We start from the raw sequence: 15471 nt of genomic DNA, 5'->3' as shown, positions 1-15471 counted from the left end.
CCTTTTAACTCAAATTGGTTTTTATTATTAATGCAGAGTTGATAGCAGCATTTCTTCACCAAGGCATTTGTAAAGGATACAGCTCAGAGCTGTGGGATAGCTGATAATTTACCAGTACCTGGAATTTTGTCTCCCTGACTATATTGCATGTGCCTTGGTCATTTCTGTCTACTCATAATATGTCTGATTGGTATGCGGGGAGTTGCTTCCAGAATTGTTGGGAGCAGAAACAAAGTTGGTCTCTTTTGTGTACTTTCCCCGTGCTAGGTATGTGCTGTAGCAAAATTGTAGTTCTAATATAGCCGTTTGCATGCAGAGTCAGGCAACCTTGTTCATTTGTTTTCACAAAACATGGCTTGGAGTTAGTTTCCTTTCTTTCTCTTTGCCTGAACTGTGAAGGGAAATTTTCCTTGTCTTTCCATGTCCATGTGGAAAGAGGTAGTAGATGCGAATGGCTTAGGCTACTGTTTAATGAAAAGGCTGTATTTTTAGAAGTGGTTATGTTTTTTGGTGAGTGTGAAGTGTGTTCAGATAAATATGCGTTTTGATGAAAAATGAATGAAATGTTTATGTACAGGAGAAAGGCTTTTTCTGTAGGTTTAAATTATGTTTTTTGTTCGACAGTGGCCCATCCTCAAGAGCCCCACCACCCAACTGAAAAGCCAGTCATCCACTGCCATAAGTGTGGAGAGCCATGTAAAGGTGAAGTACTCCGTGTTCAGTCCAGGCACTTCCACATCAAATGCTTCACCTGCAAAGGTAAGACCTGGATGTTCATCTGTTAGAAAAGAGTCAATTTCTGAAAATGAAATTTAAGCCAGTTTTGAGAGGTAAAGCTTCCTGCAGTCTCTAAAGTTGCAGATATTCCTCTTGCTTAATATGAGAATATATTTGTTTAGTGGGGAAGGTGAAGAATGAATGGTGGATGGGCTGAATCACAGATATACAAGCAGCAAGATGATCAACACCACACATAACAAAAATTCAGTGTGCAAACATTTACAGTTTAATTTAGAAAAAAAATTATCCTGGATGTTTGATTCACTGGAGGAGTAGGAATAAATTCACCACTACTAGAAGACCCAAAATAGCATGTTCTGCTTGGAATACTCATATATTTCTGTAATTATGTACTACTCTTTTTCCAGCTTCCCACTTCCTCTTGCCATCTACTTTTTTCCATCTACTTTTTTCCATTCTGCCACTCCCTGTCAACCTCCACTTCTTTCCTTTCTTCACACACACTTTTGGCATCCAGCTACCTTTCAGCCTCTAACATTTCTGTCCCCCACCTCTCATCCAGAGTCTCCAAAACCCAGTTCATCTTCACTTAGGATTTTTCCCTGACCTCCTACTCCCTCTTCGCCTCCACTTTTCTTAGAATCTTACAGTAACTTTGAGCCATGCCCGGAGTTGTTTTTTTTTTTTTTTTTCCTGCTCTCCCACTGTCTCCCATTCACTTTTGGCCTCCATTAGTCTTCCTCTACCATTAGGCCTCCAATTCTTTTTTACAGCCTCCACTTGTTTGGTCTCCAACTACCTCTAACTCTCCCACCAACTTCTCATTCAGTCCATTCCTTATTAGTTGGGCTTGGCAGTAAGTAGTGCTGTCCTTTTCAGTGTTTATATGTCTTCCATTTAGAGGAAGAAAAGGATTGTGTCAGGGAGTTAGCTTCAAGTCCTGTTTTGAGGCTTTTACCTGAGTTTCACAGCTTGTTTTTTGTCAGCCTTTCATATTTAAGTGGATGTACTTTTGTTTTAAACAGTGTAGTTATTTACTCATATTGCATATTGTCTGTCCATATGGTTCATACAAGTGGGACACAGCTGCTAAACTAAGCATTTTCTCCTTGGTTTAATAAGCTTTTAATTTGGTGTGACTGCTCCTCTACGGGAGGTTAAGTTAGACCCCCTCAGTTTAAACATGTTGTTAGCTGAAGAAAATAACACCAGATACTGAGAGCAGTATGCATCATCTGCCTCTACAACTGGTTTATTTGTCCTTCTCCTTTCTTTATAGTTGTTTGTTCTTGAGATTTCAACTCAGACATCTACAGTACAATAGCCTTGAATGAACTTGTATGTGTCTGACTGCTGTTACACCTGCTGAAAATGTTTAACCTCTTACCTCTAGATTTAATCTGATAGTGTAGTGAAGATGAGGGCTTTCTCATAAAGCTGTTGCACAGGTTGTAAAGTAGCATGGTTTCAGTGCTGCCATTTATTTTTAGCCTGCTGTGTATGGGATTCCTTTTTCTTGTTGCTGTCAATGCTCACAACTTCATTTACGTGATGGTATTAAGCACGTTTGATGTGATCATAGTTGTACTTCCTAGGTTATGTCAGAGGTTTGCTGTGACTGCTTGGCATGCATATGTCAGCAGTGGTTGAAGCACTGTAGGAATGGGGACTTAAACCTCCATGCTGCCTCGGCCAGCTTGGGACATGATCATGTGTCATGTAATGTCATCAAGCTTTGTAGTTTGGTGCTGTGTCCTTCTCAGTCTCAGAACAGAGTAAAACTGCTTCCTGACGAAGACAGCAAGGAAAACCTCTACCCATCAGTGTGTTTCCACACCCCCAAGATAAGATGCGGCTAGCTGTTATTCCATACCATTGAGAACCTACTGCTGTTTTGTCCTATCTGCCCCGCTAGATTCTATTTACAGGTCCAGATAAGAGCTGTTGAAAGATCAGAGCTGAAAGTGGTGTGACTTGTGCCCTAGAAAGCAAGCTCTCTGGGACCTCTGATAGGCAAGGAATCTCAAGCAGCCAGCAGCTGACTTAGAGCTAGAGCAAACAAGGGAATGATGGGCACGGAATGAGTGAGAGATGTTTAGGAGTGCAGCTCTAGGAGCGCCATGCAGAGCAGATTGTATTTTGCTGTGTTATAACAAAGTCACTCATCTTGATAAAGAACTGCTGTTCTGCATTGGAAATACAAATTTAGTTGGATTCTGTTTTGTCTCATTATTCATTAATCTCCAGTTGTAAAAAATAGGTTTTATTATCTATTAATCAGGAGTACACTGCTCTTAAACCAAATTGTTAATGGTTACCTGGCAATGGAAGCAACAGGTGAAGAAGAAGGAGGCCTAGATGGAAAGGCTAGAGGGAGATGAGACTGAGCTGTAGACCTCCTTGATTTACTTTTTGTCTTTAATAACTGTTAACAGTAATAAGAGTGAATTAGTGGCTTATAATGTAGTAAACTTTGAGGCACATTAATAATTTCTCTGGGAAATTTAAGACTACCTACTCCAGTGTCTTCCTATGTAAATGTGCCTGGGATTGGGCTGTGAATTCTGATGTGCACTACTAGAGATTTTAATATCTCAGTTTAAAATGTGATGTGAATGATATTTTTTATCATTGTCAGTTGATTACAGTTCATTTTACCCTATTGCAAGTACTAGGAGTGGAAATTTTGAGGCTAGCTAAATTGGCATCCTAAGACTTAATAATAAGTCTGTGATTCATCTTTTGGATTAGAGGGAAATTCTAGTTTCAGTACAGCCAACTGCTTAGTAGAACAAACTTTAAGCTTTGTTTATAACAAGGTAGACATTAACAGTGCTTGATTTTGGCACGTGTAGAAATACATTGCGTTATCTTAACAACAGTATAATATTAGGAATGTTTCAAATAGTGGGCAGTGTCCCTGTTCTTGATGTTGCATATAAATTGGAAAACGCAGCTGCTGTGTGGTAGAATCCTAACAAATAAACCTGACCACCTTTGTAAATGAGCAGTCCTGACTTGTGAATATGGGTGGTGTCCTAAAGTTTTCTGGTCCCCACTAAGTGACATAAATGTCTATAATTTGATTAGGCTATACCAAGAGGAAATATTTCACTTTATATGGATATTTTGCACGCAATAAAAGTATCAGAGCAATTACCAGCTAATTATGAGACAAAGCTGAGTTTTGGCATTCATGAAGCATTCCCCAAAGCCAGGTCTCCCATGGAAAGCAACTTGTAAAAGCAACTTGTAGCTTCTCTTAGAGTATTGTTATAAATTAGCATGAAGTAGTTTCTTAGTTACGGAACAACTGTGCCATCTGTCCTCTAAGTTAGATGTCTTTCAAGATTATTTAGGAAAATCTACATCAGTGTGTACTTTCAGTGTCCTTTGTGTTTCAATTCTAGACATGTCTGTTTTGTCTGTGTTATGATTTTGCAAGGCTACATCATCTGTAGTTGAAAGAAATTAACAAGGAAGGAGGAGGGTTTCTGAGTTTGCATGTAGGGATGCTCTGTAATCTTTGACTTTGAACTGGATGTTCCTCCCTTGAAGGATTGGGAAGAAGCTAGGGTCATGTAAGCAGACACTATATCAACAAGCTGGAATGTGTTCTAAATCATTAGTTCTTTGACCTTTGATCTGTTGTCAGATTCCTCCTGTGGCAGCAGGAGGAGACTGCAGACTGACTGCTGGGTTGTTAGTGCTATTAATAGGTCAGCATCAGTGCATGGAAAGTTTAAATACGAGGGTACTCTTGTAGCAGATATCCAGTGCACTGTGTGAAAAAATATGTGTTTCCACAAATACTTATCAAATATAGTACTGATCTGTGGGCAAGCTGATGTGACTGGTCGATAGAAAGCACTCCTTCCTGAATATCAGGAAATTGCACAAGGTGCCTTGAAGCTCCAAATCACTGAACCAAAAAGCTTTCTTTATGTAAAACCTCCACTGGCTCATAATTCCCTTGCAGTACATTACAGTTCTGCTTGCCCATTTGTGAACTCCATTCTTCAGCTTAGTTATTAAAGCAGCCTTTAATGTTATTAAGCCTTTTTGATTGTTTTGGGTTTTTTTTGTGTGTTTTTTTCTAAAACCTGAGCGTCTACCTTTAGACAAAGGGCATTTCTGAACATTAGAACAGAAACACTGATAAATATGAGCTTGAAATGCTCTTGCAGCAAATACAAGTAGAACAGAAATGTTACTACGTCTGATTTTGGATGGTCATGAGTTTAGGAATCTGAGCCATGATACTGAATTGCTACTCTGCATCCTTTTCATAGTATAAAGTTCCATGCAAGAGAATGAGGAGCACTGATCTGAGTTTTCTTGGACCTGAGGTCCCTTTCAGCGACCAAACATCTGACAAGAAATGAAGTTAATTACACAGCTTGGCTGATATTGATGAGTGCTGACAGATGCCATGTCAGATTTTAATAAGCAACCAGATCCCTTTGAAAATGGAAGGCTAGCAGGATGCTTTACAGGTGCTTGGTGAGTGGGGCACAGCATCCTTCTGAGAATATGGAAAGCTACTTGGCTTTGTTGTCAGTGTATCCTTCATAGAATATTTCAAGTTGTAAGAGACCCACATGGATCATGGAATTCATTTGCCTGGCTTGTTGTATGTAGTTAGGTAGACTTCCTTTTATATTTTTACATCTTTGTTTTGCTTATTTTTTGAGAAATCTCTCATCTAAGTAAGTAGAGCCAGGCACTCCAAGGCTAAACTTTGACATTTTCCCACTGACTGCATTTTCTTCAAGGTTCATTTCCTGCAGACCCAGAAATGACTTTGATCTCTACCTTGTGCTTAGTTTAATCTGAAAGGTGTTTAAAAATGGTTGAATGGTTCTTGCCATTGTTTCCATCCTGGTGCAGAAAGTATTGATGCCTAAGTTGGGAAGCTGTCGCACTGCTACATTATACATGGTGGTTGTTTACTTGCTGCTGAGGTTGGATGCTGGTCTGTTAGTTTGCCAGAAAGACTGGAATATATGCATGTCAGGCTCAGGAAAGATTCTGCCGTGCAGGGTTGTTGTTTGCATCTTCGGTGATAAAGAGAAAAACAAGGAGTGCCGACTGAGTCGGACTTAGGGCATAACACTGTTTTGATTAGAAAGTTGATTAAATTCAATCTGACTTTATCTGAAACACACTCATGGCTCACAGTTTCTGTTGAGTGAATACTTACATTAAATGCTTGTATGTTTTACTCAGTTATCCCAGTGAGGGAGATTTACATTGTAATGGTGGCACTAAGTAGTCATGCAGGCTGGTTGTTCAGAGCGTAGGGTCAAGATTTTTGAAGGGAACAGGAGCAAGGCCTGGCTGGAGGCTAGGGGATGTTCATCATGGGGTCTTATACCAAATGGGGGAAGAGGGATGAATGTATTTCTTCTTTTGCTTAGAAGGTATTTTGGCTGCTTCTTCCAGCCAAGCTGGTGACTAGATAATGAAGCAGATTTTATCACCTCCATTTGTTTTATGTAGGTAAAGCTCTTCTCACTTTCCAGGATTGTTTCTAGAGACAATCTGATGAAATGAGAAGTGATTCCAGAACAACTGAGAGCACTGGACACAGTTCCAAATAGCTTGGAGCAAAAATGTATCCATCATCAGTGTATGGCAAAGAAAATCTTCAGTAGCAGGAGCATTACAAAAAGTTACCATGATTTCTGTTACAGGTTTTGCAAAAAGCTGCATGCAGTTTCATAATAGTGCTGAGGATCGTGCTGAGGCACTACCATTGCAGACAGACTACTGAGATGTACTGTTCTCTTCTGGTGTTCTGCTGATACATATTTGGACGTGTGTTTGTTCCTTAAATGACTTATGCAACCAAAGGTTTTGCCATCTAGAAAAGTGCTGATTAGAGGGATGGGACAAAGGCAGACAAACACTTATTTTGTTTGAAAAGGGGAAACTTGGAACTTTAATGAATGTGGGCTTTGCTTTCATCAATACAGGATTTATTAAGCTCTTAGACAAAAATAAAGAAAACTAACAAAAATAGGAAAAAAAAAAAAGAGAAAAAAACCACAAACCAAGCAAAAGCCACTACCGAAAATAAATACCAGAAAACTCTAAAACAGACTTTTCTGTGTATTTGTTTGGATGTAAATGACGAACTGATACGTTGCCAAATTCCTATCTTCAAACAACTCATTACTTCATAAGAATTAAAGAATATGTGAATATTTATCTGCATAAATACAGCCTCATTATTCTGTGAAGCCAAGAAATATGAGAAAGAAAAAACCCAACAGGAAATTGAATTTACACCTTATTTAATGCATGATGGCAAAGCAGATCATTAGACTTTTTGTAATGAATCACATTCATTTCCGCAGATTGAGTGCCTATGCTCACGCAGTCTCCTTTTGTGGTTTTATTTCTTCAGATATTAAACAATTTTTGCTTAATGTCAACATGAAATTATTGTGCAAAGGGCCCATTTTTCAACTGTATCTGAAAATAACACCATGGAAATCCTACGTAATACTCAGTAGGATCAAATCCTACTTCTGTTTGTTTTGAAAAATTCTAATGTCCCCATTTTCATCATCCCTGTTAACTCTTGGAAGTGATTCAACTCAAGGATGATGCTGTCATGGAGGATCGCAGGCAGTTATATTGCTCTTAAGCAGTTACACTTTGTCTTAAATGCCTGGTTTGCATGTGCAGCACCGCAGCTTTGTGAGCTGACAGCAGCACTGACAACACTTCCAATCCTGTGCTCCAGAGTTGCAAAATAGTAGCTCTGCTACAGTTCAAGAAAGAAAAACTTTGTAGGTCTGTATTCTCTGTATAGTGTGCATCAGAAGTGTGTTCCAGCACGTTTCATTCACAAGAGAGGCAGAATCACGTGTTCAGAATGTTAAATCCTTTGATACAGACTCCAGAACAAAGGCTTGTTTCCTCCAGGAGCTGTTGAAGATAAGTTTTCTGTTATTTATTTAATTCTCTATTATTCTATTCAAGGAATAGAACTGCTCCCCAGCATCTTCTGTTTCCAAAGAGAGCTTCTGGACAAGTAAAATAGAATTCCTTTCTTCATGTTAAGCAGGGTCTTCAAGAAATGGTTTTTCTTCACTTTTGGCTGGTAGAATAATTTTGTGATAGATGCTTGCAGAATGCCTCTTGTTTTTTGCCTTCTGAAGCATGGCTTATTAACCATTATTGGTTTCATTAATGAGTTCTTTTGAAGTATTTTCCATCAGCATAGGAAAAAACAAAAGACAATACTGTGATGTTTCTTATTAACTGTCACTTAGCTCAGCCAATATTTTTAATCTTGAGTAGATTTGTGATCAGAATCATTAATTTTGCACAGTTGCAAAAAGAGAAAAAAGCAGTTTAAATGCCTTCCTTGTTTGTATAATAAGTTGTGCACCAGGCATGGATAGAGTCATGCTTATTTTTTCTGATTCAATCTCTTGAAAACAGCCTGTTGGAACAGCATTTTTCTGATCACAAATGTTAACAGTCTGGGTGACCCTTGTTCAGTCCATGTAGCTTAAATCTGATTAGTGATAGGAACACATGTGCTAAATTGTCTGCAAAAATTCATCGTAATGTGGAGTTGCCAAGACTTGTCTTTAATTCTTGCAGATTTGTGTGTGCTTCCTGCGGTGGGGACACCAAAGATGATGAATCTGCTGGTGGTTCAGATAATAAGCAGCTCTACTTGTGTCTGAATTCATAGCTTGCCTACATGAGAGAATTTAACTCATTCAGAGAGACTAACAAAGAAAATAAGGGACTGAGAGGAGACTTCAAAAGGAAAATGGTGATAGTGGGAGCATCTTTTTAAAAATAATTACTGCCTTTTTAAGAGTTTCCAAACAATTTTTTCCCCCCTTTTCATCATTTGACATTATGGCTGAACAAAAGGAATAAAGTTTAATACTTGTTAGTGTATGAATCCTTTTATTCATAGTTTATAGTGTTGTTTTTGTTTTTGTTTTTACAAATGATATATCTGCCACAGCACCTTTGTATGATACTGAAGATGGAATGGCAGAGGAAGCTAGAACAGGAGTGGCACTGAAAGCTACTTTTGATTATCCATCCTTATTAAACCAATTGTCTAGGCAGGTAAAGTAAGCTATGATGACTAAGTGAATTTTTCAAAAGGTGACTCACTGGTAGAGAACCACAGCAAAGAGCCAGAAAGCTACTATATACAGCTTCTGAGGCAAATCCAGTGCATGATGAATGCCTTAATTTGAAGCTGGATTATTTGTAGACTTAAAGCTGCAAGCTAAAATGCAAACTGAAGGAGGGTATGAAGAAACTTTTCTGTAGACATGTGAGTATTCCATAGCCCTGTATGAAATTTAGCACCTTCTGAAGCATATAGTTTTAAGCCCTCTATGGCAGTATTCCAATTCATGCATTCTAAGCACAAGTTCTAGCAGTCTGAGTACCAGCAGCTGACAGCTTTTAGGCGTTAAAGTAGATATTCTCAATTTCTCCATGATTTAACTGGATCCACCGAAGGTGACTTGGAAGAGCAAACCTATCCTAGGTGTACTTAAGCTTTATCTCTAGTGGAAAATGTCTAGATGGTCACCAAATCAGGATTAGCCTAAGATGAGGTAGGGATGTGGAATGGAGGTTGCACTATTTTCTGCCTAATGGTTACATAATAATGCCATGTTAACTTGAAAAGAGTATTTTAAAGAAAATGGAGGTCAGTAGAAAAAAAGGAAGAATAAAAGTTTTCTTTTTTTTCTGGAGCTGTATCTGAAAACCATCTTAAAGCATTTTTGTAGCATTATAATAGAGCCTTAACAATAGTTCTCTGTAATTCTCCATAGACACTGATAATTGAGTTTTGTCTGCTTGTGGATTTAATGCCACCGTGAAATGTAATTTGTTTGCACATGAAATATTAACACTGTTCTCTGCAGAAATGTGAAACCAGGAGGATGCCAGTGTTGATACTACTTCAATTCTAACTTGCATCTTAGTGTGTACTTTTCGTTAGTATTCTATTAATTATTGTTACAGTAACATTCATTAGATCTCTAGGGCTTGGCAATAGTCTAACACAGAGAATTTACAATCCCTGCCCCAAACACCTTGCAATTTTAATTTTCAAGGCAGTTAGCTAATGTGATATTAGCTCGTTATAACAAGGGAGATAATGGATGTTGTATATGACATACTTGGTATTTGTGGCAGGACTTGGAACTTGTTTCCCTGATCCTCTTTCTGAATTTCATATTTACATTTTTCAAGAACTCTCAGTAACTGCTGCTTATTTACTTATCCCTTAATAATCAGAATTTATGATATTTGATCTGAGTGTTCTCAAGTGTTGTGAAGAGGGTTATTATGGAATTACTTGCAGTGTAAGGCTTAAGCTGATGTTCTGGACCATTGTGAACAGCAGTTTCTGTTACTCGATTCCACAGACAAAGCAAAGACAAAGAAGTGATAGGAGTGGCTGAAACCACTGGGAAAAATATTGGGAGCTGCTGTATGTAGGTTTTTTAAGAAGCCAGCTAGCAATTTATGCTTTTTCATAGAAATGCATAAAGAAGACTTAAAATCCCACATGAAACAAGTAGTCCAGTGTTTTTGATGCTACTGCAGGATGTTGGTTTCAAGTTAAGACCTTGACTTATCTCACATTAAAACAGAATTGTGAGATTCAGTCTCCCATCTCCCATGTCACTTTCTCTTCAAAGGAGTTGGCCATTCTGGAATGCATTGCTTTCTGTCTCTCACGCTGGCCAAAAATGCTAGTGTAGTACTATGGATATCTTTTTGGAGCAAAACAGGTATCTTGTTGACACTGGTGTATAATTTAATACTCAAATTGACTCTTGACTCCAATTGATCCTTGAAAGTCCTTCATCCTATAACCAGTACAATTATTTTTACCAGTAGAGCAATACATGGCTAGCACTTTACATGGCCACTGTTCTATATTCAAATGTAGAGTTATTTATCTAATCCACGAAGTACTATAAACTGTAGTGTGTAAATGACCGACACGAGCAGTGCAGATTAGACACTTAAAGGTAACAGTAGTTCTTGGGAAAGTAATTGGTCCAAATTACACGTGGTTAATACTCTTTATTCACGTTTGGCGTATTCAAGATCCAGTATATTCTCATATGATTTGGTTGCTTGCATCATAAATTATACATAGTAGAGATGTGGCAAGATTTTTAATCTTTTTTCTCTTTACTTCAGCCTTCTCCCAGTACTTAGGTATAAATAAACACAGAAAAATTACCTGAACATTTCAGAGACACTTTCTGAAGCATTGATGGTGGAGCAGCTAAGTGTTATCTGGGGAATGGAGGAGTTAATCTAAACCACACAATGTCTCTAAAATATTCATTGTTTCAAAAAGAAGCAGCCGCATGAAAGCTTGTTAAAATAAAGCACCCGCTTGCGGGGAGAAATGTGTGGTAGTGTATAAAGTAGTAAAATCTCTGTTATTTAAGAAAACATATTTTCCGCTCCTCACCAATCCCTGAAGTGAAAGCAAGGCTGTGCCACACAAACTACATTTTCCTTGAGCAAGTGTGTGGGAATGGGGCAGAACCCACTGTGCTGTTGGCACATTTATTTTGTCAGTTCTTTGAGGTGAGCTGCTGTATTTTGCCTCCAGCAGATCACAGCCGTTATACTCCTCTGTAAAGGACCTGTGGGCAGCTTCTAAGGCTGAAAGTTTCTAAGTTTGCCCTGCACTGGTTGTCTTAGCTGTAAATCCCTTGTTTTTCCAGTTTAAGTCTGTTAGCATGAATTCACAGCAATATGAACATGGGATAGGAGAAGAAACAGTTTGTAATGCTCCGTATCTTGCTCTCCTGCTTGACACTGTAATCTGACACAAGCTTTAGCACTTCAGATTGATATCACCTAAAGTATTTGAGCCAGGAAACTAAGTGGAAAGTTTGGTTCTGCTCTGTTGACCATAATGCAGTATTGCAGACCAGACCAATGAGCAGGTAGGATCACCTTGTTTGTGATTTGGGCTGAAAAGGGATGCATGATTCTGAAACAAAGAGTAGATAAAAGTAGGTAGTGTGTCCTTACCTCCTGCCTGATGCTCTTCCAGGAGCCAGTATAAGAAAGAATTGCGCAGGTTTGCTTTGGTGGCCTAAAATCAGTGAATGCCTTTGGGAGAATTTCCCATTAGCCCAGGTACTACGTGGAATTTTTCTCTCAAAGTGACTTTTTTTTTTTGATGACCATGTAATTTATGTTCTTTTCTACAACACTGTAAACCATGCAGCTAAGCAACTGCACCTGTTATATCTGTGCGGTTATGGTCTTTTATATCGTTGCTGTTGGAATGTTGTTACTACAGCGTTTTCTCTCAAACATTGTGATAAACTGTAGAGCTTGTATCTACCAACACTAATGGTACCTATGAGTTAGAGGGGCTGTCTGCAGGGTACGATAAAGAGCTCTCCAAGCTAGCTCCAAACAAATAGGGTCATTCACAGTTTGCACTGTGGCACCGTGCAGAGATTTATGTGGAGTAACTGAGCAGTGTACTGACCCTGAACAAAGACCCTGAAACAAATTCAGCTGCAGCTTGTTACTGCCACAGTAAAACTGCATGGAGATGTTGATGCAGTGCAGACCTTTCATGGGAAGTGGTTTGCTTGATGTTGTACTCAGGGGCTTAACCTCTTCCCCTGCTGGAAGCATTCCTGCAAGCGCTTCAAGCTGTTGAAGGGAAACTCTCACAAGGTCCAGTAGTGTGTAAAAGATGTGCCAAAATGAGAGGGCTCCACACATATTGAAAATGTGTTCAGGAATTCTGGAGAGAGCTCAAATAGGAGCTGCAGTTCCATAACACAGCATAAGGTTTGTACTAAGCTAACCATCTCTTCTGTCTGGAGCCATAGAATTATGCTAGAGGGACTTCTCTGCTCTCTTACGTGCTGTCTTCTGTCCTCAAGCTCTGCATTATAAAGGTCTGCAAGAAGAAAAAATTCTGTAGAGTATCCTGTTCCTAGTACAGCTGTAGATGGGTGATGACCAGGTGTAAATGCCATGCAGAACATATTTCTGAAGGCAGGCCTTGTTTCTCTTCCCTAAGAATGTATCTGCATCTACCAATAAATCGATATGACATAATTGTATTTCAGCTGCCTCCAGTGTCTTTCTTAAGTTACAATACATGCATACCTTCTAATTCAGTAGGGTTGATTTGAGGATGTTTCTTTCTGCAGTAGGTCAGTGGTAGTTGTGTTAGGTCTGGTGGGGCTTCATGCTTCATGCTGAAGTCTTAAGGCTCACCTGCTCAGAAAAGGATCTTTCCACCCTCATAATAATGCTAGAATGAGATCAGGAAGGTAAACAATGCTACAGGCAATTGGTAGGAGACAATAAGTTTTTGTTGTGAGATTTCTTTTCTTTTAAAGTGCTATCTGTCCCTTGTAACTCCACATTTTAAAGAAAGTTCAATGGAACTAGTTCTTAGTGACTGGAAAATATAAAACCAGAGAGTTGAGAGCTACTATCTTGTACTGTATCATATCTTCTATTTAATAGCATGAAATCAAATCCCAAGTTCCATTTTTCCATACAGCTCTGCTGACGTGATTAACAGGGTAATACAAGATAACTGAGGTCTTGGTGAGGCCTGAATGCATTAAAGTTGTGATTGTGTAGGTTTCTCCAAATAAATTTTTGATTACAAGGTCTCTTGTAGCCAGAGAATGCCAATCATCTCCTGTGTTGTCAAGGCATGTCATGAAGGTGAAGGCAAGAATCCAATATAAAGAAGCAAGACCACCAGAGTAATCTCATTTGTTGGCAGCACAGACTGTTTCTGACATCTTTTGTAGGTATATTTTTCCAATATGTGTTGTTGTTGTTTTTTTTCTTCCAGTGTGTGGCTGTGACTTGGCACAAGGAGGCTTTTTCATTAAGAATGGGGAATACCTTTGCACCTTGGATTACCAGCGCATGTATGGTACCCGCTGCAACGGGTGTGGGGAGTTTGTTGAAGGAGAAGTAGTGACAGCTCTGGGAAAAACTTACCATCCCAACTGCTTTGCCTGTACAGTTTGCAAGTAAGTCATCTCTTTCAGCCTACGTGGCCTGAACCCCGTACAACATCAGGGAGAAAAGCGTCACCATGAGACAGAAGTTGCAAGATCTTTGTAGGAAACATTTGTTTGGAAGAGCTGCAAGTCTAACTCTGAGTGTCTTCAAAACAGCACTCATTTATCTGCAGGAGATATAGCTTCTCTGTTACATGTAGCTCCCTGTTCTCAGAAGCTTACTCTCACATGTGAAGGAATACTAGACTTACATGCCCATATAGGCATGGGTTTAGCTGTGGTGGTGAGTCCAGCTCAGAAATGAGAAAGGAGGTAGAGCAAACTCTTGGATAGTACAGTGGAGAAGTTATTTGGACTATAAGTTCACTTAAACAATTGAAAACACCTGAGAACTCGTGCATAACGTGTAATAACACGTCTTTGGGACAACTCTGTTTCCCCCAGTTCTTTCTAAGCACTGTGTCCTGTCCCCCAGAAGTAAAGCAGTTTTTAGTTCTACATGGAATACAAACCAGGAAACTAGAACAAAGCTATATGTGTTTTATTGTGTAGAAATATACGGATGTTCATTTGTTAAGCATAGTGTTGAAATGATATGTAGTGTGGGGCAGTCTGTATTCAGAAGGGTAAAGCTCCTTGTTAAGTATTTGGAGTTGCTGAAGCTTCTCTTTTTAGTGAAATGCTCATGCATTTATACAACAAACAAGAGCAGCTATGTCAACTTTGCCCAGCACAAATTTTTAATGCTTGTTGAATTCATCAGATAATCTCAAATTTCTGTAGTCTGTTCAGCCTTTACCTTTCTCCTAACACCATCTGCACAAGTAACAGTTGGGGGTGTTTCTATAACAGATAAGTATTTTAAAACTCTAGGATAATGAAAGCAGCTAGAACTTCATTATTTGTGAATCATTACATCCACAGTAATATGTTTTTCATTGCTGAACACAGATTAAGCTAATCTATTTTTGAGTTCCTTGTCCTAAGACAACTGCTTCATCTGAGTACTCTGCTGTTTGCTGTCAACAGCATCATGCTGAGACTGCCGTAAATGTAGCTGTTGCGTCTAAGCAGATTTCACTGTCATCTTCTTAGATAAAGTGTGTTTAATGTCTTGTATTGTAGTTTCAGTAAGTTAAGTCTGACCTCTGCTCTTCTTGCATCTGTGGATTGGATTTTTTCCAGTGCCTGACTTTGCCAAGGCCATATTGCAGAAACTGTTTGGCCTGAGTTACTGTAAAATGTTATTTGCAGAGGGAGAAGGCAGCAAGCTCGCAGCATAGGGACCAGAACAAAAATTCTGGCATAATCTCTGCTAAAATACATTTTTCTTTTTAACCCAGGCGTCCATTTCCACCAGGTGATCGAGTTACTTTTAATGGAAGGGATTGTCTCTGTCAGCTGTGTGCTCAGCCAATGTCCTCCAGCCCAAAAGAACTGTCTGCCTCAAGCAGTAAGTATGCCATCTTCTTTCTGAATCCTCTTGCTTTTTTGGGCTCATCAGCATTTGATTGAAACTGGCTTGATTCAATCTTTCAGGTTTTTGATGCATATATATATATATATATTTTTTTTGTCCTCCTTTTAGAACTCTGGGCTGCCTCTGATAATCATCTTTTTTTTCTTCTTTTTTTTCTTTTTGATTCTCAGAAGTTGTCTGGTTTGACAGCTC

General features: G+C 39.0%; 1 long non-coding RNA gene across 1 annotated transcript; it reads left to right on the top strand.

Annotated features, from left to right (window-relative positions):
- The first annotated feature begins 627 nt into the window (after nt 1–627).
- Nucleotides 628–15248, top strand: LOC104912040. The gene is made up of 3 exons (XR_794369.2): nt 628–759; nt 13625–13808; nt 15143–15248. It is a non-coding gene; the product is annotated as an uncharacterized LOC104912040 (long non-coding RNA).
- Nucleotides 15249–15471: the final 223 nt, after the last annotated feature.

Source organism: Meleagris gallopavo, chromosome 8 (assembly GCF_000146605.3).
Source record: "Meleagris gallopavo isolate NT-WF06-2002-E0010 breed Aviagen turkey brand Nicholas breeding stock chromosome 8, Turkey_5.1, whole genome shotgun sequence".
NCBI lineage: Eukaryota > Metazoa > Chordata > Aves > Galliformes > Phasianidae > Meleagris > Meleagris gallopavo.
This window is presented reverse-complemented; position numbering and strand designations above follow the sequence as displayed.